This window comes from Peromyscus californicus, unplaced genomic scaffold, assembly GCF_007827085.1.
Source record: "Peromyscus californicus insignis strain IS unplaced genomic scaffold, ASM782708v3 Scaffold_8__1_contigs__length_139910024, whole genome shotgun sequence".
NCBI lineage: Eukaryota > Metazoa > Chordata > Mammalia > Rodentia > Cricetidae > Peromyscus > Peromyscus californicus.
This window is the reverse complement of record NW_026294606.1, coordinates 20,114,144-20,136,057: the sequence shown is the minus strand read 5'-3', so window position 1 is coordinate 20,136,057 and position 21,914 is coordinate 20,114,144. Positions and strand designations below refer to the sequence as shown.

General features: G+C 46.9%; 1 long non-coding RNA gene across 2 annotated transcripts; it reads right to left on the bottom strand.

Moving 5' to 3' along the window:
* Nucleotides 1–584: 584 nt before the first annotated feature.
* Nucleotides 585–18,547, bottom strand: LOC128104382 (uncharacterized). 2 transcript variants are annotated; one of them, XR_008215980.1, is made up of 5 exons: nt 18,014–18,547; nt 10,068–10,200; nt 5,429–6,240; nt 3,709–4,940; nt 585–1,673 (listed from the first exon to the last, which is right to left on the bottom strand). It is a non-coding gene; the product is annotated as an uncharacterized LOC128104382 (long non-coding RNA). The 2 variants fall into 2 exon arrangements; XR_008215979.1 differs by having other exon boundaries at nt 3,709–6,240.
* Nucleotides 18,548–21,914: the final 3,367 nt, after the last annotated feature.

The window sequence follows — 21,914 nt, the reverse complement described above, 5'->3', positions numbered from 1 at the left end:
GTGTGTGCATACTTGCGTGTGTATGGGTATTCATATATGACAATGCATATGTGAGAGTCAGAGGACAAATTGTAGGAATTGTTCACTCTGTGGGTCCTAGGGATGGACCTCAGGTCATCAGGTTTATCGAGAAATGCCTTTACCCATGAGCCAGCTCCCTGGCCCTGAGTTTCTATAACATTCATGTCTGCAAAAATTTCATGCCTTTAAATATTCTTTTCTTGTTTTCTGTGACCATTCACATCTCCTGTTTCTCTAAATATAGTGCCCCTCCTCAGGGCAACAACCAATTCTTCCAATGTGTGTTTCTCAAGCACAGTGTAGGGTACTCTGAATGCTTTTGTAACCTGCTTGCAGTCTGTACTTTAAGAGTTAAAGCATTGGCGGTGGAAAGATAGTTCAGTGGTTAAGAGTGCTGGATGCTCATCCAGAAGACTGGAGTTTGGTTCTCAGCACCAAAATCAGGCAGTTAACAACTGCCTGTGACTCCAATTACGGGGGATCCAATGACTTCTGGCATCTACAGGCACCAACACAAATGGCATATATACACACAATTAATTCATTCCTTCATTAGATTTAATAATAATAATAATAAATCCTAAAAAAAATAAGTTAATATAATTCAGGATTTGGGCTTCAAATGTGGCACAGCAAACAATGATCAGAGTTGCAAAAACAAAAAGAAAAAGCCAAGTCCAAATCTTTGGAGGAACAGGTTTTGTGTACTTGAGAATCTCCTTTCCTGGGTCACCAAGTTGGAAGACAGTGCGGACCGCACCCAGCTTCACCGGGTTGTTTCGGTTTGTTGTTTAAGAGCCGAAACAGTACCTTGAAATAGGCTGTCTGGATCCTTATTCAGCTCTCACTTTGCTAAGTGCAAAGTCGCAGGTGGCCAAGCAAAGCAGCCCCGATGAAAGCTAGTATGTCCAGCTTCCTTTCCAATCAGCACTTAGAACCGCCGCTAGCACTTAACACGGCACCGGTCACACCTGTGTTCTCTAGCCAAGAACGTTGGCCAGCTCAGCACCTTCTGAAACCTAAGTGGCTGAACTCCAAGGCAAACATGAAAGAACAGGTGAATCACAGCAGTGAGAACCCAGCAGCTGCCACGGTAAGCCAGGGAGCTCCCCCACAACGCAACAGGGCAGGGAATAGCCTGCAGTGAGTTGGATTTGGGGCTGGTTCAACCTCAGTCTTGTGAGGTTAGGTGTCCAGTGCTTGCTGCTGATAAATTCTTCTCTTGCCTCTTGCTCTCCTGGATTAGAGGGCTAGGCTTCATGTTAGAAATGAGGTGTCCAAGTCTGTACCACACACCTTTCAAGACACAGCCTCCATGGAAATAACGACAAGAAGCCAACAACCTAATTCTACTAGTCTGGAGGCTGAGACAGCCTGGTTTATATTGTGAATACCTGATCAGCCAGGGCTACGGAGCACATAGTCTCTGCGAAGCAAAAAACCAAAAAGACCAACAACCCACACTCTCAAATTTTTTTTTCCCTTGTGAAATAAACTCATAGGAGCAAAGAGCCGTTTGGGGTTCTATCTGGTGCCCAGAGCAGTCTCCATATCATCATTTCAAAAGACAGCATCAGAAGGAAAACCAAGGTAAGGAGGACATGCCACAGATTCAGCATCAGATTTTGTTTCTTAGGTCCACCAGCAGCAATCTAGAGAAAAGAGGAAAAGACATTAGTTCTTCAAAGACACGGGTTAGCCCTTGCCAGTCCTGATGTCTCCCACATGTGGACAAAGTCTTCCTTATCCAGAACACTTTGACCTGGGCCATGCTTCAACTTGTTTATTCATTCAGCAAATGTGCATCAAGCATTTAAGGTGCTGGGTGTCATTGTGAGTTCTGAGGTGCAGAAATCATTGAAGTGGGAGAAGTCTCCTCTCTCCAGCAGCTTTCTAAAAGGAAAGAGCCAGTTAACGAGCGAACAGGCAGACAGACTATCGGAGCTACTGTCATTTGATCTGGAGTATTCCCTAAAGGGCCATTTGCACAAGGCTTGGTCCCTAGCCCATGTGTTACTGGGAGGCTGTGGGGCCTTGAGAAGGTAGGGCTGAGTTGTAGGAAGTTCAGTTATTGAGGGCATGCCACTGAAGGAACCACTGGGGCTTCTGTCCCTCTTCTCTTTTTTCTTGCCAACTGCAAGAAGGTGAAAATTGCCCTCCGTCACAGACTTCCACTATGATGTACAGCCTGGTCAGAGGCCCAAAAACAACAAAACCAAGTAAGTGACCACGGGCTGAAAACTGTGGACCAAAATAAACCTTCCCTCTGTGTAAGTTAGTTACCTCTAGTGTTTGTTTGTGTGTTTGTTTTGTGGTAACAGAAAGCTTACTAACATAGATGGTGATAGGTGTGGGAGTCCATCTCTGACCTGATGAAGTGTTCTTGCGGGGAGGAGAGAGGAATGAGGAAGGATTAGATAGAAATATAGACGGAGACGAGAAAGACAGAGACACAGGATAGCTTCGAGAGGGCCCTCCACCTTTCAAGATCAAAACACAATGTACAGCCAAGTGTAGACCCTTCAAAACACCTGGTAAACACGCCAGTGGCCAAATCATCCCATTATGCAGCCCTGCTGGGTAAAGCAAGCTCAGATTCTCTGACCTTGAGTAAGGTCTTACTAAGGAGCCTCTGTGGGCCCCCAGAGACAGGAAGTACAGAAAAAAAAAATAGACAAAATTAAGAAGATGAAAGAGAGTGGATGTGGATTGTTGGAAGGTTTTCAGAGAAAGCCTTACAAAAGAGATAATATTGCAAGAAAATCTAAACAGAAGCCTACAGAATTGTGGAGCAGTTTTTGAAGGAAAGGGAACGGAAATATTGAAAGCTATGAGCATGAGAGGGATTGATATGTTTTCCATACAGCCAAGAAGGGTAAAAGACCATGGGAAAGGTGGAGAGTGGGGGGGGGGGGGTTCCAGGAGAGGCAGGAAGCCACATCACAAGCGAACCTGAGAACATTTTCTTGGATGAGTTATATCAGCCAAAACCAGGTCAGGAGCCAGAGACACACCAGTTATTTCAACAATGCTAATTCAATGTAAAAAAAAAAAAAAAAAAAAAAAAAAAAAAAAAAAAAAACACCTCAATATAAAGTCTCCACCCTGGTAACTGAAAGGACAGAAGAAGAAATCCCAGATGCCTTTGAAGTAATCACGGTGGGAAACTGCCTCCACCCTGAGAGGTGGGAAACAAGAGGAAGCTATGAGAGTACCAAAGAGAGAATCCCACAGTGTTGGAGTCCGGACCTCAGAGAGCGTGACGGTCCCGTCGTCCCTGAAGAAGTGCCATGAGGCTGCTTCTACAGTGAGGGGAAGTTTGTCAAGAGAACTGAACTTCAGATGAAGGAAGAAATTGTCACTGTGGTGGTGAGATGGCTGGGTTAGGGTAGTGTTCAGAGCCGCTGCAGGCCAATAGGAAGTTGAAAACACCACCAGAAGGAGCAAGACCTTGCTTTCCCCCTCCTTTCAGCAGCCCTGCTGCTGAGCCCGGCTTTGTTAGAGTCTGCTAGCACAGGAGAAACAGGAGTTTCAGGCTTTCCGTATCCTAGCTCCAGCAACATAAAGCCTAGTCTAGAAGCCTAGGCTTGGAGTTGAGAGGCAGTAACTTCATAACCAACACTACTGGAACAAGACAAGAAGGCCCCAGAAGATTTTTGCACAAGAGCATAATAAAGGCTGACTCACCCTTGACAGCTGTGAGGAGGGCAAGAGGTGGTTGAATTTCTGGATTATAGGAATCCTGTTGATAATTGGCATGTTGGCTGTGGAAAAAAAAGAAAGAAAGGTCAAGGGTCACTCCCACACTTTAGCCTGAGTAAGGGAATGTGACAGAGAAGCATGCTTAAGAAGGAACAGAGTGGCCAGGAACAGCTCTAATTGCTGGAGGAAGGGGGCAATCCAAGTAGATAGCCAACAGTCTAGATCAGAATAATGTATACTTGAGACCCACCCAACCATACAGAGACAGGATTCGATGAGGTCACCAGCATGATGTTGACACAGCTCAGCTTGTGAACCGGCTAGGAATACTATCTGGAGTCAGAAGGACGTGGATTTGAATTTCAGATTCAAACCAGCCACGGCCGTGATTTGACTGTGAAATGCTCCCCATGGGCTCATGTGTTTGAACCCTTGGTCTCCAGCTGGTGGCGCTATTGTGAAACCTTCAGAGGATGGAGTCTTGCTATAGGAAGTGCATCCCAAGGAGTGGGCTTTGAGGTTTGGTAGCATATAGCTCCATTTCCTCCTGTTCTCACTCTGCTTCCTCAAGCTCCTCCCACCATGCTTCCCCACCACAATGGACTGTATGTTGTGTCTCCTCTGGAGAAGTAAGCCGAATAAAGTCTTACTTCCTGAAGTTGCTTTTGTCCAAGTGACTATGCTGAACCTATGTGAGGAAGGAGTGTAATCATGGAGGGAAATCTCTTACCGGTGCCTTCCATGAACTTCTGTCATTCTCATATTATTATTAGGCAAAGTTAACCCAAGCCTAGAAACCACAAAAGCAAAGAAAACTTAATTGTACTGAGCTTCCAGTTTGTTCAATGCCGATGCGGCTATGACGTCTAACAGGACATTGTTTACAAGTCGTGTCTCTGAACCTGTGCGTTCTCCATCTCTCACGTTAGGCAGCTAATTCCTCTAAACTGAGACATTCCTTTATGGAGGGAAGGGGGAGTCGCACAAGACTCAGGGTCACACGGCCGTCTCTCAAGGTTATGAAGCACTAAGTCCTTGATGGGGCAAGGGACTTTTCAGAGGACTTGCAGGCAAGTTAGACAGACAGCTCCACTCCAGGAATGCAGCTTTTGTGAGCCTTCCCCCATTCTGCCCAGGGCTTTTCAGTAACGCCGCTGCCTGTAGTCAGCCTTGCTCCTGATGTGGTGGCATCATTCCTGCGGTCTGTCGTTAGTGTCCTGTATGAAGTGTAAGTGTTTACTCACATCTCCTCTGAAAATCTCACACAACATTTCAACACACTTATTTTAAGTACTCAAGTACTTTCCACTGGGACAACTGTGGATCCGTACCTGTAGCAAGCACACACACACACACACACACACACACACACACACACACACACACACACACCAGCTCCCAAGCAGGAAAGCAGTGCAAGGTCAAGTTTGTCCTCTTTATAAGGCAGATGAAGTCAATGGAAGTTGAGAGCCAAGCAGTATGTGAAGAACTGAGGCTCTAATGTACAGTTGACTAGGCATGGAGACAGCAAGCATCACAGAAGTGGAGGGCAGGACGAGGGAGGGAGAGAGGGAGGGAAGGAGAGGCAGAGGGAAGGAGGGAGGATGGGGAAAAGGAAGGAAGGAGGGAGGCAGGCAAGCTACAAACAGATTTTTTTCCAGACAGGGTTTCTCTGTGTAGCTTTGGAGCCTGTCCTGGAACTCACTCTGTATTCCAGGCTGGCCTCGAACTCACAGAGATCCGGCTGCCTCTGCCTTCAGAGAACTGGGATTAAAGATGTGCAATCTACAAACAGATTCTAAGAAGACATTATCCATGTTGGGTCTCAAACCCAGAACAAGTTTCACTCCTCCCTGTGCTCATCCCCCAGCTTCCCACCTGGAACCTCTTCCCCCCAGGAGCTGGGCTTCTGTCTCCTTCCCCCAGCTTCAGATCCCCATATAACTCAGCCATTTTGGCTACTCCGGTCTCTTGGCACAGACTGCCCTTCTTGGTCAGCGGCTCCTCTCTTGCTCTCCCTCCTCCTCTCTCCTCTCATGGTCCGGTTTAGTCTGCCTGCCATGTTCAGCCTGGACTCTTCCCTCTGCCTGCTCTCCCCTTCCATCTACAATCAAACTCTTCTCCATACTTTAGGAGCAGTCACGGCCTCCTCCTCCTCCTACTTCATTTTTTATTCACTCAGTGAATCCTTTAAAACACCCAAACTGGATCTTCATGCAAGCCCAAGAGACAACAGAAAACCTTGCCTGGGGATGAACTTTTAGGACACGGGGTTGCCAGTCACGTGTATACTGGATAAGCTCTGGATGAGTCAAAAGTAAACACTGCACTGTGATGGCAGCTGGGAGCCTCAAGTTCAGGTGACACTCCCTCCAATCCAGCCTGGGAACCATGTCCCTCCTCTGTCGAGAGCTGGCCTCTCATTCTTCACATGGCAAGGCCTCTCCTTCCAAGAGCTCAGCTCCGTGGTTATGTAAGGTTCTCTTGTTTTGCTGGGCCAAGAACTGAGTCAGCTGCCTGTTGGGAGAGGTCAGTTCAGGAAAGCAAACCACAGGGCCCAGGAAATGCAGGGAGTGAGAGAAGCTGATGAACCTGCTGCTGAGAGCTAGCTGTCCTCAAGGGCAGCCAGCAATCCGCCTTTTGACCCTCCCTCCCCCCCCCCCCCCCCCCGTGTGAAATCCAAGCTTCTCTGTACGTCACCATGAAGGACCTATTGAAGTCCATGACCACCTTGTTGGGGATCAAAACTGTTCACTTGGCTCTGCTGACAACCTTTTCCCACACGAACGTCCAGTGCTCTCTCAGTACCAAAAAACTCACCATCTGAAGACTCCATTCCAAACAGCTGTTCCTGGGTGCTAAGAGGGAACCTTCTAGAACAGCTGTCCTCAGCCTTTTGGCTGAGTCAATGCCTCTGGAATGAGCCCAAGGAATTGAGACTGTTTTTAAGTTCTTCAAGTGTTTGGGCTATGTGTTTTAGAACTCACGATTGTTGAGACTCGGTTCCCTCTAGGAGACTAAAGCTATCACTGGGCTGGGCCTTGTAAGGATATAACAGACATGATGACCTCTACTAAGTCCATCTTTCCTTCCCTCTCTCCCCCATCCCTGACAGCAGTGAACTGACCACATCCCTAACCTTAGCCTCTCAACCTCAGTGTTACTGACACTGGGTTTAACCTGATATACCTCTGTCAATGTCTGAACCAAAGCCAACGCCCCAAAGAAAACTGTTACAAAGCCAGGAGTCTTGAAAGGCTGGTGAAAGACTCCAAGCCTTTTGGAAAGGACCTTGCTGCAAAAAGGATTGGGGAAAGACAGAGAATGCCTTCCCACTTGGGAAGAAGCCCCTGCCAGGTAGAATGCCTTATGTTTTGTTCTGTCAATCTTCTGCCATGGGCTGAAGAGATGCTTCAGTACAGCTCCTGCCTTTTGAGCACATGTGCCTGAGTTTGATCCCTAGAACCCCCGTTTGGGGTGAGAGAGATGCCAGGCAGATGTGATCCCAGTGCTGGTGGAGTGGGGACAGGAAGATTCCTAGAGCCTTCTAGCCAGACAGCCTAACCCTCCTGGTAAGTTCCAGGCCAGTGAGAGACGCGGACAGCTCCTGAGGAGTGATCATCAAGTGTCACATACACCTGCACACACCCAGACGCAACTTCTGGCTTGCTCAGCTCTTTGAATAATAGTCTCAGTGTGCCCGGCAACAACTTCCTCAGAATGAGCAAATGGCCACTGGAAATAGGAGACCCATCTGCATGAGGCCAGGCTTTACTTTCCTGCAGCTGCTTGGTTTAAAATAACCTGCCAGAGGTGACCCCGTCATCACACCTATTTAGAGGAACAATAGCCCCGATTCTTCTTGCCTAGTGTGGGTCTCATCCCTAGGACTTGGGGGAGCAGGGCGGGGTGTGTGGAGGAGAGAAAGAGAGAATGCTACCAGGATGTGATGTGTGGAAAGCTAGCAAGCCTCCTTTCTTTCTCTGCGCCTCAATTTCCCTACCTGTCCCACAAACATAGCAAACTCGGACGTCCGAACTCCATTCAGACGAAGTTGAGTGGAGCTTCAGCCACCCCCATTTTCAACAACTCACGTTTCCCTCAGCCCTTGCTCACCAACCCCTCCCCCTCTTTTTTTTATTCATTCCCGAAAGCTTCTATTATCAATCACTGCATGAGGTAAATTTTCAAATCAGCAGTCAGGGTTTTTAAGCCGCATGACTCCTATTACAGGCAAAAGAAGCAGGTGACCAACACCAATGCAATCTCAAAAATCCACGCTGCGACGGCCATCCTTCCTCCCATCCATTCCCTCATTTCATGGTTTGCATCAAGGGTGGGTTTTTTAACAAAGCCTTTCCTGAGGAAGGGTCTACCTTTCACAGAGGGTCCGAGGTAACAAGGAAGAGAAAACAAGGAACTACGTAAGGAAAGAAAGCAGAATCCAAGCTCATGGTCCCTTGCGTTTCAGAGCAGCTCCCAGCAGGCTCCGCTAGGCAGCCATTTGTCATGAAACTGCCTGGCTCTCTCTGTCACTCTTGCTTCCTCTTCTCTCAGTCTTTGCAGTTTCTCTGAAGGATGCCTCTTTCGGGTCAGCCACGCCCCTCCCAGTGTCCCTGACTGTACTCTCCAGCATCCTGAGAGTCTTTCTGCCCCCAGTGGAGGCACCTCGCCTGCCCTTCTCCCTCTGACCTCTTGATTTTTCATGTCACACAGTGGTTGAATTTTTTTCTGTGCCTTCATCCAAGACACTTGGTACATTTGGGCCCTCCCTATCCTTTGGAGATCTGGATAACCCCCATACATCTAATTTCAGGACTCTTAAAGTCTAGTCCCTCTGTAATTTATGCCAATTAAAGGTATTTCCTCTCCCATGATGCCCTTGGTTACTAGTTGCTGCATACTCACATATGGTTTCTGGATGTGTCCTATGGACCCCTCCTGTATCCACACAGTAATTAACAAATGATGTAAGATGAAAGGTTCTGCGCTGTAGGGATGTCTCAGTGGTAATGAGTGTGTACTGCTTTTGCAGAGGCCAGAGTTTGGTTCCCAGCATCCATGTCAAGCAACTCACAACCACAAACAACTGTAACTCCAGTTCTGGGGGATCTGACACTCTTTTCTGGACCCTAGGTGCACTTGCACTCACATGTACATACTTACACACAGACACATAGACACACATAACTAAACATAATAAAACTAACTATTTTAAAAGGAAACACACAGAACAAATGAAGAATCCATGATTCACGTTACCAGTTCCTCTCATCTACCCCATGTTTAGGTGGGAGAAGGGCTTTCTTTGTCTGTTCTCTTCTAATTCAGCCCCAAGCCTATACAACAAGGAAGCGAAGGCCTTGAAGTTTGGAGCAAGAGGTGAGAGAGGTAACTGTGGCTGGAGAAACAGGGAGGGGACCACTCAAGGGGTAGAATGAAAGGTGGCAATGTTTCCCACCAGGTTCTGGTGACGTGGCTATGGAGTCAATGGTGTCCCCTGTTTGTACTCATTTCTGTCTGTAGGCAGAAGTCCTTAATTCTCAGCCTTCTGAGCCCTTCCCTTCACCCTAACACTTCAAGCAGGAGGCTCAGGACCCTGCTCTGTGCACCTCCTAAGCACATATCTGAGGACTTAACCTTCCCTGATCTTTGGGGTAGAGAGAACTGTCTTATTGAGACCCTGTCCCGATGTTCACAGCCTCTGCCATTGTGGACATTCAGCTGATGGCCTTCCAGGCCACCCTCTACACTATTCTGTCTCCTCTCTACCATCCCATCATTTTTTGCTTGTCACCAGACAAACATAAGCTCTGTAGAAGAAGCAGATGCCCGACTACAAGATCCTCCCAGACTTGAGTGTGGGAGCCTGTTTTCAGGTTCCTCGTGGCTTTACCCAGCAGGTCCGAATAGAGAGGATGATTAGGACCACGGGCCTGAGTGCAGGTGTCTGAGATGGTCTGCACTTGGCTGTGCTGGGGGAGGAGGTCTTTTGCTCCACCCCTTGGCATCTCTATAAATACCCTGAGGCAGGGACAGTCAGGGCCCGTTGGAAAAGGTTCCAGGCCCTCTCGAGGCTATCCTTTATTTTCTATCTGTTTATCTCCGAGATAGTCTCCGCAATAAATCCTTCTATCTAATATTTCCTGCTGCCCGCACTCAAGAAAACTCTGGGGAAGTGTGGGGGTGGTTGGATAAACGCCCCACACTTGAGCCTCCAAGATGTTAAACAAGCTTCAGAGGACAGTGCAGACCGGAAGAAGAGCCACCTGGACTCCACGGGGAGACAGTTAGGAGAGAGCTTGCTGTGACTCCCTCCCCTGACGGCTGGGCAGCCACGCTACCTCTAAGGCAGCGGAGTAGAAAGCAAGAGGACTACAGCACTCTTCCATGGTGATGGAAGTCCTCAGAGTTGTACAAGATTCCTCATTCTGATGCAGACATCCTCCACGAGATCAACACAGGGTGGAGCTGATGCTGGAAAATACAGAGTAGGAGAAAATAAGTCAACGAAACACGGAACAAGGCAAAGCAAGCCTCGGAGACCAGTGAGGGTGACCCTTTCAGTCCCTGTAGTAACACCACAACACAAAGCTACAAAGCAAGGCAGCCTTTTGCCTCCTGTCACAAAAGGCTCATGTACTGGAAAGACTGGAAACCACTCTCTTTTGATCCGGCTGAAATTTTCTGCATCGGTTGATAGCCCATGGTCTGGGCAGCAAGTGGACTCAAGCTGAGGCTTTAACATACTGATAGGAATGTCTAGAGGACCATGGAGCGGCTTTCCCACATCATCCTAGTTCTGAAAGATGGGAACCTTGAGGTTGAATATAGCCTGGATAAAGGCCTGGTATGATGGTTAATCTTGATTTTCAATGTGGTTGAATTATTAAACATCTAAGGCATTAATGAGGCACATTTCTAGGTGAGGTTGTGAGGGTATTTCTAGAGAGGAGTAACTGATGAGAAAAGATACGTCCTGGGTGTGGGCTAGGATGGATGGAATGAAAGAGGGAAAGGCAGAAAGCTAGCTGAGCACCAGCAGTCATCTCTCCCTGTTTTCTGGTCCACTGAGCTGGGAGGAGTCCCAGCCGCGTATTTCTACTATCACAGAGCCACCCACGGCCATGCCTTCCTCACCGTAATGAGTTATAGGCCCTCAAACCGTGAGCCAGAATAAATCTTCGCTCTCCGAAGTGGCTTTGGTCAGGTATTTAGTACCAGGCTTTCCTGGTACCCTTACAGGAGGGGACAGGAGGAAGAAAGAATCACAAGGAAAAAAAAAGCAAGAGAACATGACCAGGGCTTGTCTTCCAAAGCATGGGGGGGTGGGGGGAGGCAGGCAGGGAGGTTTTATAACTCACCAAGATCAAAGGTCAAAGGACAATGGGGAGCCCTTGGGGAGCCGGTGCAAACCTGCCACAGGAACTCAGGCAGGCCATCTCGTGCAACATGGCAGAGGAAGCCTCCACCACCTCCCCTACTCCTCATCAGCTCAACAGAGCGTGCTTTTTGTTGCTGCTGGTTGGTTTTTTGTTTCGTTTGTTTGTTGTGTTGTTGTTGTTTCATGGAAGGCTCGCACGGTGTTCAAGGCGGAAGCCAACAGACCTTTCAGTGACATGGGTTTTGCAGTTCACAGAGTTGCTTAGGCAGAGATGGCCCTCAACTTCCTGAGAGTCTCCCCTCACCTGAAAGCCGTGGTTGCTCAGCTCACTTAGCAGCCGCACACAGGCCGACCTGACCAATCAGCCAGCCCCTCCAGCCCTCCCACTTGACGGTCGATGACCGGATAAATGCAGGCATGTTTTCGTTTTCCCAGCCAGGCAGAAAAACTAAAAAAAAAACAAAAAAAAAAAACTTTTCCCACTCTGCTTACCTTCCACTTCTGAAATCACAACTAAGACCAATAGTAAAGTTGTCATCATAAGCGTGAAAACCAGGAGTCACAGACCTGATTCCAGTCAGTGAATACTAATTATCAACTTGACAGGAACCGTCACCTGGGAGACAAGCCTCTGGGCACACCTGTGAGGTGTCATTCGGTTAGCTGAGGTGGGACGTGGGCGCCACCATTCCCTGGGCTGGGGTCCTGGACTGCATCAAAAGGTAAAAGCCAGCCGAGGTCCCAGCATTCATTGCTCTCTACTTTCTGGCTGTGGATGCAACTTGACCTCAAGCTCCCGCTGTGAGAACTTCCCGCTATGATGGACTGGACCCTAGAACTATGGGCCAGATAAATGTTTCCTTCTTCAGTCTGCTTTATTCGGGGTATTTTATCACAGCCGTGGGAGAAGTAACTAAGACACCAACTCTCTTATTTCCCAATGCTGTGGCCTGGGGCAAGTTCTGGGGACTCTAAACTTTAGTCTCACTGTCTGTCAAATAGAAGTTGCTATGAGAAACCATGTAAGAACTGAAACACGTAGATGCCATGATGATTGTTGTCATGCCAATAGCAATAGTAAATAAGGATTCAGCTGACTTACCAAGTAGTACGAAGAGTACATTTCTCCTTGCCGCCTCTTAAGTATGATTATTAGCAGACAACCTATCTTCAGTTTTAGACAAAAATGTCCTGTTCCAATTATACTGGAAGCCCTAAGAAGCAGCCCTGCTTCATCTGACAACATCATCGCCCCAATATCAATGAGAAATGAAAACTGCATTTTGCACATCTGAATAAATGATTACAATGGGTTAGCATGACGGTAATAGCAAAAAGGAGTCACAGTCAATGTCCAAACTCACAGTAAAGTTTTGTTTTCCTGCCTTGACCAGCGTAAAAATGGCAGCAGGCACAACGGCTGTTGCTTCTGGACTCCACTCTGCTTTTAGACACATTTCTAAGGCAGCTGGAGAGTCCCTTTCCTGTGCTGTTTGCTCACTGAAATGTGGGGTAAGGATGCAAGATGGAAGGGAGACCTACATCATAACCCTCGTTGTACACCTACAGTCCCATAGTAGGCCAGGATGAATGCATGAATGGTCCGTCACATGTACCAGCAGGCGAAGATGGCTCAGTGGTAAAGGCTCTTGATGCCCAGCCTGAGGACCTGAGTAATTTCACAGAGACATTTTTGTATATGATGGGGTGGGAGAAAACCTAAGAGAATGGATCTGGAAACAGGGTATTCCTTCAGTGAAACTGAGACGTCCTTCAATTCTGTGGTCCTAGAGGTCCTCACCCTGGTGGCCCATATCCTTCAGGTGAATAGTAACACTAGCTCAGCCCTAGCAACAAAGCAGAAATACTTAACATTACCTCAAGAAGCCCCTGAATATTCATGGCAGGAGGTGCTCCCAGCATCAGAATCCAGTGCTAAGCCTATACCACACTCCAAAGTTCCAAGGCCTTTTCCCCCCTTGCTTTCACTGGGTAAGCCTCCTGATCTAATCACAGCTGCCCCCTCCCCTTTATTTTGTTCTTTTTAGTTTCGCCATCTGTTCTGTAAATAGTCCCACACTTAGACCCAAAGCCCCAGAGGAAATCTTGAGGTGATACACCAAACAGGTGCGAGGCCTGCCCATACCTAAAAATCAATAAATCTCTCGCCTTCCACCTTCCTAGAAATTAAGGAGAAAAAAAAATCATTATCTTCATAAAAAAAAAAAAAATGACTCTTCTCACAGGGGCCTCCATCTAGCCAACAAGAATTGCTTTGATTTCACCCCATCCTGTCTCAATGGCTCTGAATGCTGTGTGTATATATGGGGTCCTAACTATCCAGACCTCAGGCCCTTTCTAGTGTTACTAATAGGCTGACCAAGAGGAAATGCGCATGAAAAAGAGCTCAGCATGGTGTGACTATCGTGGTAAACACTAGAGCAGTTCCTCAAAAGCTAAATAAAGATGAGTAAATAGTGTTAGCATATAGTCTTCTAAGATGTACCCTAAAGAGTTGAAAGGGGGAGTGGCCTGCAAGACAGACTCATATATCCATGTTCACAGCAGCACTCTTTACAACAGTCAAGAGATAGAAACAACCCAAGTGTCCACCAGAGCATGAATGGATAAATTAAATGCAGATGTACAAACAGTAGAATATTATTCTGCCTTAGAAAGTCATGAAGTTCTTTGGGTTTTTTTTCCTTTTGTTATATTTGGGTTCCGGTTTTTTTGTTTATTTGTTTTGTTGTTAGTAGTGGCAGTGGCTGTTTTTTTGTTTGTTTGTTTGTTTTGTTTTGTTTTGTTGGGGTGTATTGGAGAGTTGATACAGCGTCTTGATCAGATCTCAGACTATCCTAGAATCCACTATGAAGTCCAGCCTAGCCTAGGGCTTGCATGTCTCCTGCCTCAGCAATCCAAGCACTAGGATTACAAATGTGGACCACCACAACCAGCAGAAGACAATAAATTCTTAGAGGCTACAATATGGATAAACTTTGAGGACGTAATGCTCCATGAAAAAAGTTACAAAAGACAGAGACTGCATGATTCTCTTTAGATGGTTCCACAGCCATCAAATGTGTAGACAGAATGGTGGTTGTTCAGAAGGGGAATGTGCAACAGGTCATCTCTTTGATTTAGTGGGTAAAGCATTTCAGGTTTGCAAGATGAAAGGATCTCTGAAGACTGACGGTGGGGTGACCTTCAGTCAGCACTGCTGAGCTACAAACTTAAAACAGTGAATTTATTTTTATGTCATGTGTACTTGGTCACAGCTTCATAAAGGGGAAGGGATGCCAGGACTTTCGATGTCCCAGGCCCACCTACAGGCCCCTAAAATCCAGTCTAAAAGACTGACCCATGCCACCCTCAGATCCTGCCATGGCAATTCCCTTCCAGCCAATAGGAGCCTTCCTATCCCTGAACATCTTGTGTTGCACAAGAATAGGTTTTTGATTGTAGTACAGTTGTAGCCCACAGAAGTAGAAATACCAAAAGCTTCGCATCTGTAGTAACATTCCGTTTCTTAACCTTGTGATGGGTACATGAGTGTAAAGAATAATTCACTGAGCCAAGTGCACATATCTACAATGCCAGAGTGAATTACATGCAGAGGCAGGAGGATGGCTGCAAGTTTGAGGTCACTAAGGTCTACATAGTGAGTTCCAGGCAAGCCAGGGCTATGCAGCAAGATACTGTCCAAGGGGGGGGGGGGGAGGGGGGAAAGAGGGAGGGGGAGGGAAGAAAGAAGGAAGGAAGGAAGAAAGGAAAGACCTATCAAGCTGTATACTTGGGATTTGGACACTGTTAGACTCCGGTTTCAGCCCTGCTTTGTTATTGCTGGCTTGATTCATACAGCCATCTCCTCAAAAGATAATACTAAAAGACTTCTCAAAGCCTGATAGAAAACAAGGCATGTGTGAGGAGCATGATTTTTGCCTACTGACATCATTGTAATTTGGAAATCTGAGGACATAGAGGGAGGAAGACAGAGATGAGGCAGTGGGACAGTTTTGCAATGTTCTTTTGATCAGGGCAACAAAGGCTGCTGATTGGTTATATACCCACAGGCACCAGAACAGGCCAGCAGACAGGAAACTCAGCCAGTGCTGATGGCTCACCCATGCCATGGATGAGTGACCACTTCCATTTTTATAAGGCATATATATATATGTATATATATATATATATATATATATATATACACATATATATATATGTACCTGTGCATGTATACACAAAACCCATGTGATGGTATGAAAGAAAATGGCCCTGTAAGGAGGTGTGGCTTTGTTGGAGGAAGTGTGGCCTTGTTGGAGGAAGTGTGTCACTGTGGGAGTAGGCTTTGAGGTATCCTATGCTCAAGCTACCCCCAGTGGCACAATTCACTTCCTGTTGCCTGCAAATCAAGATGTAGCACTCTCAGCTCCTTCTCCAGCACCATGTGTGCCTGCATGCCACCATGATGATAATGGACTAAACTTCTGAAACCATAAGCCACCCAAATTAAATGTTTTTCCTTTATAAGAGTTGCCGTGGTCATGGTGTCTCTTCACAGCATAGAAACCCTAAGACAACCCCACAAGCCAAGCTCCAGCTTCACCATAAGAATGGCATGACATCATGTGTCTTGGCTGCTTTTCCTGATGCTGAGATAAAATACCCTGACACAAGGGTTTATTTTGGTTCACAGTTCAAAGTATGGTGTATCATGGCAGAAAAGTCAAAGCTTGAAGTAGCTGCTAACATCACATCGACAATCAGGAACAGAAAGGGATGAACCAATGCTGATTCTCAGTTTGTTTTTTCCATCTTATAAAGTCTAGGATTCCCTGCATAAGGAATGATCCACCCACAGCAGGTGTCTTAGTTAGGGTTTCTATTGCTGCAAATGAAACACCATGACCAAATAACAAGATGGGGAGGAAAGGGTTTATTTGGCTTACACTTCCACATTGTTATTCATCACTGAAGGAAGTCGGGACCGGAACTCACAGAGGGCAGGATCCTGGAGGCAGGAGCTGATGCAGAGGCCATGGAGCAGAGCTGTAGGATGGTCTTTCTGTACACTGTGATTATGTATTGCTACCATTGGTTAATAAAGAAGCTGCCTTGGCCTATGGCAGGACAGGTTATAGCCAGGTGGGAAATCCAAGAGAGAGACAGGAAGAAGAAAGGCGGAGTCAGGAGAGAGATGCCAGCAGCCACCAGAGGAGTAAGATGCCAGCAGACAGATAACACCACGGCCACAGGGCAAAATATAGATTAATAGAAGTGGGTTAACTTAAGATGTAATAGCTAGCTAGCAATAAACCTGAGCCATAGATCAAACAGCTTGTAATTAATATAAGCCTCTGTGTGTTTGTTTGGGAGTGGACAGCTGCAGGACACAGGAAAACTTTTGTCTACAGAGGCATGCCGCTTACTGATTTGCTTCTCATGGCTTACTCAGCCTGTTTTCTTATAAAACTCAGGACTACTAGCCCAGGGATGGCACCACCCACCATGGGCTGGCCCTCCTCCGTTGATCACGAATTGAGAAAATGTCTTACAGCTGGGTCTCATGGAGGCATTTCCTCAGCTGAGGCTCCTTCCTCCCTGATGACTCTAGCTTGTGTCAATGACACACAACCAGCCAGTACAGTGGGTGTTTTCCTACATCAGTACAACCAAGACAGTCCTACAAAGGCAAACACAGATGCCCATCTCCTAAGTGATTCTAGATGCTGTCAAGTTGACAGTTACAGCTAATCATCACAGGATGAAAGCTAATATTCACTGTGGGCATGCTCCAAGCCAGGGGCCTTCTGCAGTTGGTAAGCTCTCGTGGATTTTGTAGTCAGTTTGTGATAAGGGCCCATTCCTCAGAATAGGAAAGTGACAGCAATGCTCCCTAGTCTTGAAAAATCTGATGATGGCCAATACCTACCACAAGATTACTAAGTGCTGACCCCAAAGGACAAAGGTCAAAAGACAGCATCCCCAAAGGAACCAGATGGAGACCCCAAACACCAGGTTGGAGGGAGTCAATTTGAGTCATCAGAACTCCAACTCTAAGTTTTAATGCAGTCTGGTACCCTGGAATAGGGGAGTAGGGGTGTGTCTGTGTCAGCTGTTTCTACATGAGCCAAGAAGAGTCATGTCTGGCAGGCTTGGGCGGTAGAACACAGACCGGAAGCCGTTTTCTCCTCCCCTTCTCCCCTTTGAGCACGAGCTGAGAGGGAGGCGGGGGATGGAAGGATCCAGGGACAGGATTTGGTGCCAGGGAGATGACTAAGTTCTGATGCAAGCACCATGACTGTGTGGGACGCCTTAGATTTACAAGTTTGGAGGCGAACATGCTCTGGGCATGGCGCAGGGAAGCCACCCAGCCAGACTTAGCCAGGAAAGGCTATCCGAACTGTCTAGTGGCTTTGACGTGGAGGGTAGGGCCAGGATACTCCTGAACTTCTCTTCCTGATGTTCTCTTTGACCAGAGAAGTGGAATCCCATAGCAAAGCATGGCAAGGACGAGACCTCCCTCTCCCAGCAGATTTACAGGCCTTCTCAATGCAGCCCGGGTTTGTCAGGCCAAAATGGTGAGGGTGGGCTAATAGAGTCAAATTACAGCTTCCTATAATAGGGAAAGTTAAATAGACAAGCTCTCCCACCCTGAGGAGAACGAAGCAGAGGTCAGCGCTGGTGGCTTTGAACATGAATGGACCTTCTTCCCTTCTGTTCCTTTCACATGTGGCCCAGCAACAGTAACAGACAGATGCGACACAAAGAGAGACACACCTGATTAACCATGAATACAACAGCTGTCGCCTCCTCACCATCGCCTCTGCTCCCCACACCCTTGTTCTGCCTGCTTTGGGCTTTTTTCCCCCTTTCTTTCAAACGGCAAAAGGAAATTAAACCTACCATTAAGACTCAAGTTAGTGGGAGGGGAGAGTGTCAGCGGCCAGGCCTTTGTTTCTGCGCTCACGGGCATGTAATAGGTACCTTCTATCTGGCCTTTCATCTGAAGAAGAGCCTGGCCTACTGTTACTGCTCCCTCAGCTCAAAACCTGGAGACGGGGCAGCCGTGGGTGGAATAAGGTGACTCAAACAGAGAAGAAAAGGGTGTACATGAAGGTGTGTCCCTCCTCTCCACCCCGAGCTCCTTTTCAATTGCTTGTCTCTGTCAGCTGGAACTCCTTGCTGCCAAAAAAAGAACACCCACCTTCAAGACAAACTGATGATCGTGAATCTACAGAGGAGGTGGGACTCAAGGGAGCGTTGCCCTCGCAAGGGAATGCACTTACTTCACCTGAACAGGAGGTGGTGGAACAAACAGAGAATTCGGTATGGTGGACTTTGGCCTCGCCAATGTAGACATTGTAGACAACCCAATGTCACCTTCACTTGCTTCCCAGGTGTTAGCAATCAGGTAGAGGAGGGGCTCTAAGTATTGAATTGCCAAGCGTCTCTGGTGGCACGATGTAATTGGGTGAGTTATCCAGAAACCTGGTAATTAAAGCCCTGAGTGTAATTCTAAATTTAAAAAAAAAAGGTTTTTTGTTTAGGTCTGGCTTGGTTTGGGGGAGACTGGGCTTCTAAGTTAACCATCTGACTTCTGAAGTCTGCACTGCTACTTCTTAAAATGTCTCTGTCTATTGTCCAAAAAAAAAAAAAAAATCTCTTCTGTAGTCTCAAAGACAGAACGATAAAAATGATCAGAGATCACCCTGCAAGCCACAAGCCTCTGACAGAACAGGGGGTAGTAACTGAGCAGCACAGTCACACAGGAATCCAAAGAATGTTCTTTATTTCCTCACACGAGTAGGAAATGAACGGAATAACTCTAGACATCTGTGGAAGTTCCCAGTTTCTCCTGAAGGCCCAGTCCACTGAAACACTTTGTCGTCCATCAAGAACTTACAGAGGGCTAAGGAGATGCCTCAGTCACTGAAGTGTTCACCTTGCAAGCACAAGGACCTAAGTTCAAACCCTAGACTTTACAGTTTTTTAAAAGGCAGGCATGGTTACACACTTGTAATCCCAGCACTGGGAAAAGAGAGACATGCTGTGGGATGTCTTTCTGTACACTTGAATATGTGTTGCTATGATTGGTTAATAAAGAAGCTGCTCTGGCCTATGGCAAGTCAGAATATAGCCAGGCATGAAATCCAAGAGAGAGACAGGAAGAAGAAAGGCAGAGGCGGGAAAGACACTAGCCGCCGCCCCAGGAGCAACACGCCAGCAGATTGGTAACACCATAGCCATGTGACAAAACATAGATTAATAGAAATGGTTTAATTTAAGATGATAGAGCTGGCTAGCAAGAAACTTAAGCCACTGGCCATACAGTTTGTAATTAATATAAACCTCTGAGTGATTATTTTATAAGCAGCTGTGGGACCATGGGTCTGGGTGGGACTAGAGAAACTTCAGCCACAGAGATAGGCAGGTCCCTGGGACTTTCTGGCCAATCTGTCTTACTTGGCAAGTTCCAGGCCAGTGAGAGACTTTATATGACAAAAAAAAAAAGGGGGGGGTGGGGGGTGGTACAATACAAGATGAACAATACTGAAGTTGTCCACTGACTTCTACCGGCATGTAAGTGCACACACGTACACACAAATATACGCATAGACATAACAAACAACGAGACCCTTGGAGTTCTCATTCAACAGAGGCAGAAAGAGTAATTAAAATGCTAGGAAACTTTGTGTCAGATGCCAGAAAAGTCCAAGAGTCATAAGGCCCTGAATTAATTCTAGAACACAAAGGATGCCTCCTCAGGGGGTTCACTTCAGACTCTTTCTTCCAATTGGTAAAGAGCCATGTCTACTCTCAGGGCAAACCAGGGGTCCCATCTCAAAGCCTTGTGAACAGACACTCTTTCCCCTGCCAGCAACACCATCTCCACAGCTCTTCTCCAAGGCCTCCAAGTATCTCCTTGGCTTCCCAGAGTCCACGGTTTCAGCAGAGCCAGCCTGTCTGTTTTCAATGCTTAACTTTTCGCACATGGCAAACGGGTGGCACTTTGAACACTACCATCATCTGGCTGATGAGAAAGCTGTTTTCCATTTCTGGCAACAAATACTTCTGGCTTATCATGACAGGAGGGAAGGGGCTGAAAATACACTTGGGTTGGATTGTGTTGATAACATTTTTCATCTCTGTAGCTGAAAAAAAAACCAGAAAGTTCTACTTTGGTGTTGCAGAAAATGGCAATAGAGTTGATACTGCTGTTCGCATGCCGACTAAACTGCATTCAGGAAAGGAAGTAGGTTAGTGTCATCATTTTCTTCTACCAAGCACGACGTAGTGTCCTAAGAGGTAAGACTGGACCAAGAGTTGAAATGCTGAGAGCCCGGAGCGAGTGTGCGCTGGCGGTGGTGGGGTGGGGCATGGGTAGGTATGAGTTCATTTTCACGGTCAAACAGTAGCACGGCCTTCTCTGCTTCCTGCCTGACCTGATCTAAGCTGCTGTCCTTTGCCACACGCTCTAACTACCGTGATATTCTACCCAATCACATGGGACCAAGTAACTGCGGAACCAAAACTTCTGAAGCCACCAGTCATCACGAATCTCTCCGCCTTTCCATTGTTCCCTGGGTGTTTTTTCTCACAACAATGAGGAAAGTGGCGAAATATAGGAAGTATGGCATCTTTCAAAACGTCACTGTGTGTAGTCAACCTGCCTCCCTCTGCAATCATTCGTTAGGATTGCAGTAGCAAATAGCACAGACTGGATGGCTTAGTGCAAAAAAGGTATTTCCTCGTAGCTTTGGAAGCTAGTCTGAAATCAAGGCATTGGCAAGTCATTCCTGGGATCTCTTTCCTTGGTTTGTAGATGGTAATCATTTCCTGAGTCTTCAAGTCATCTTCCTTTGACACAGGTCTATGCCCTGATCTTTCTATAAGGATACCAGACAGGCTTAGGGATCACCCATGTGACCTCATGTTAACCAGTGTCACATTCTGAGGCACTGGAAGTTAGTGCTCCTGCATAGACTTTTGAAAGGGATGTGACTTACCCCTGACACCCCCAGGTGGGGCTTTATGACTCAACTGAATAAACTCAGCTCTAACAGACTCTGAGCCCATGACCTGGACCTACAAAGGAAAGGAACAGAATGCTCAGCTGATGGCCGGCTTGCTGTGATTCATGCCAAACAAAGCCAGGGAAGTGGGAAGGATGGTGACGTCACTAGAAAGCAGTCTCTAGTAAGGAAGGCAGCTTCTGGGATCCCAGTGGGTGTGAGAACCATGATATCCTTCTCCAGAAAAATAAAACAGACAGATAACAAGACTGCTGCTGCAGAATGTCGAAGGTGCTTTATGACTGCATTCCTTCACCCCGTCGACCTTCGTTAAGATCCTACTCAGAAGGGTTTTCCCCCTCACAACTAGAAATGGCAGCAAGGAACAGGATGAGTCGGCAAAGAAGCAGAACACTTTTCCTGTGACACTTTCACTTTAGCAAAAACATGATTTCTTACATGAGCTAAGTGAAAGAAAAGCGACAGCTGATGACTAACCAGGGCACAGGAAGATGTACGGGTATTGAGGACATCAGGAGCTTTCGAAATAAGCAAGGCCAGTGCTGAAATGAAAATGCGTGAGCAAACGCCCTCACAAATGGGGCACAGGAAGAACTATGAATACGAGACTCCCCCAAAAAAGATACGAGTGCGTGATCTGCTTAGTAGTTCCACCAACACGTAGCAGTGGGTTGACGATGATGGTTCTAAGTACCCTCTGACACATATTTACAAAGGAACCAGGTGGCTTTATTCCACATGACAATTTCCTACTAATCACCCTCTATGCT